Below are 2,435 nucleotides of genomic sequence, written 5' to 3'. Positions count from 1 at the left end.
GGAGAGGGAGAGAGAGAGGGAGGGAGGGAGAGGGAGAGGGAGAGTGGGCTCTGATGTGTCTTCTTTTAATTCTATAGGATGAGGGCCCTACTCTCAGGACCTCATTTAACTTTGATTACTTCCGCATAGGTCTTATCTCCAAATACAGTCACACTGGGGGTGAGGGTTGCAACACAGGAATTCTCAGGGGACATATACATGTGAAATAAAATTCAAATTTTATGGCCAGACAAGAAAAATTTAAACATAAAAATTTTTCTCTGCCCTTTGGCCTCCTCTCTCCCCTACTGTGCCTTGTGTATCTGCTTTATGCATCAACCAAACCTCCCCCATCAGCAGGAATACCTGCTCAATGTAAACAGCAGCATTCTCCCTGCATCAACAAGACAACGCCTTAAAAGGTAACATTTCTTCTTGGTCTCGTAAGGGGCCACGAGGATTTGGATTGTGTACACTGTCAATAATGTGTCATTTAGTGTATAGCCCTCTGTCTCAAAAACCTTGTGTGAGTGTGCCTTGACTTCTAATGGGTGGGACAGTTCTCAGAGCTTTCTGAGATGCCCTTTCTGGGTTCCAATCCTCAAACTGTGGCTCAGACAAAATTTTCCATTTCTTTCTTAGATCGACATTTAGTCCGTAAGAGGATGTAAATCATGGAGACTAAAAGACCAATAGCTATCAGTTTAACTTTCCTTAGAATAACTGGCAAGGTTATACAATGGTAACTTTAGTGTACAACATTTCAGTCATTACATTCACAGAATTTCTTTGAATAAAATTACACGCTAGAACCCACTGTGAAACCTTTTCATGTTTCACGCCCTAGCACCCACCCTATTAGTTCATCCCCACCAAACTGTCCGACTTCACGACTAACACAGCTCCAACATCGTGTATCTGTGAATTTTACCAATAATTCCACTTTACAACCTTCCTATAAAAAAATAATTTATTCATACTTGATGAATATTATGTGTGGGAGGTCAATATTGAGTGACCTCTGTAACAGCTATTTTGGCTTTCTAATTTAAATGTTTCTGTTTCTTCATATGATTTAAGAGACACTGTTTAGACACGGGTCTGCACGCCAAAGCTAAATAGCAAAATTCCAAGTACAAAGAAAAGTCATTTGTGAAAAAAATGCTTAGACAGTCATATGTTGTCCATTATTCGGCTAGGGGGAAATACCTGCCTCAAGAAAGAAACAAATGGAGAAAGATGTAATTGGTCAAGGAAATCCCAAATCATAAGGGCAGGAAAGGGAATTTGAAAGCAAAGCAATTTCCAAACACTGTGAAATAAGGAGATACATAAAAGTGAGGGGGAGACAAAATTTAGATTTTTTATTTTTTATTTTTTTTGCAGTACGCGGGCCCCTCACTGCTGTGGCCTCTCCCGCTGCGGAGCACAGGCTCCGGACGCGCAGGCCCAGCGGCCATGGCTCACGGGCCAAGCCGCTCCGCGGCATGTGGGATCCTCCCGGACCGGGGCACGAACCCGCGTCCCCTGCATCGGCAGGCGGACTCTCAACCACTGCACCACCAGGGAAGCCCTAGCTTTATTCTTAATAAAATAAACATGAAATAAAAATTGGAGTTGACTTTAAAATCTCTGATTAGACAAAGGACTGGCTGATATGCATCATATATATCTTTTCTCCACCCACAATCTATTTTCACATTCTGGACAGCTTGGCAAGACTATAGTAGTTTCTTTTGTTCATTTATCAAGATAATAACCAGTAAAATTATTTGATAGATTTCTCTGCAATGGAAAAATACAGATTAACTTTTGCCATAATTATGGAGTCTTTATTATCAGTAATTGCCCACAATTATCCTCGATCCACTGTCAAATATATTTTAGTGAATGCGCAGTCCTAGAACTTCAGGCACAAATGTTGGTTATTGGTTCAATTAGCAAGAAAGCATACTTTCTTTCCTTCCGTGATATTTCTGTTTTCCCAGGCAGTCAGGGAAGATACTACAAGATTGCTCATTGCTATAGAGCCTGTGTTCATCATTCTCCCAGTCCCTTTGGGCTCAGAAATTTTTATATAGTTAATAGTTTTTCAGACCTCTTGGGATATTTAATCTATCTTTAGTTACTCACATTCTGAAACTCCAGCTAATACACTCGGTTGTTCAGGGCACTCCACTTCATGCCAGAGTGTGTTCCTAATGCCCTAATATGATTCAAAAACTTGCATAATTCAAGACTCATCTTGCTAAACTGGGTTTCTTTTTTTTTTTTTTTTTTTTTTTTTTTTGTGCGGTACACTGGCCTCTCACTGTTGTGGCCTCTCCCGTTGTGGAGCACAGGCTCCGGACGCGCAGGCCCAGCGGCCATGGCTCACGGGCCCAGCCACTCCACGGCACGTGGGATCTTCCCGGACTGGGGCACGAACCCGCGTCCCCTGCATCGGCAGGCGGACT

Source organism: Neophocaena asiaeorientalis, unplaced genomic scaffold (assembly GCF_003031525.2).
Source record: "Neophocaena asiaeorientalis asiaeorientalis breed wild unplaced genomic scaffold, Neophocaena_asiaeorientalis_V1.1 scaffold130, whole genome shotgun sequence".
In the NCBI taxonomy this organism is placed as follows: Eukaryota; Metazoa; Chordata; class Mammalia; order Artiodactyla; family Phocoenidae; genus Neophocaena; species Neophocaena asiaeorientalis.
Note: the sequence above shows the minus strand (reverse complement) of the source record.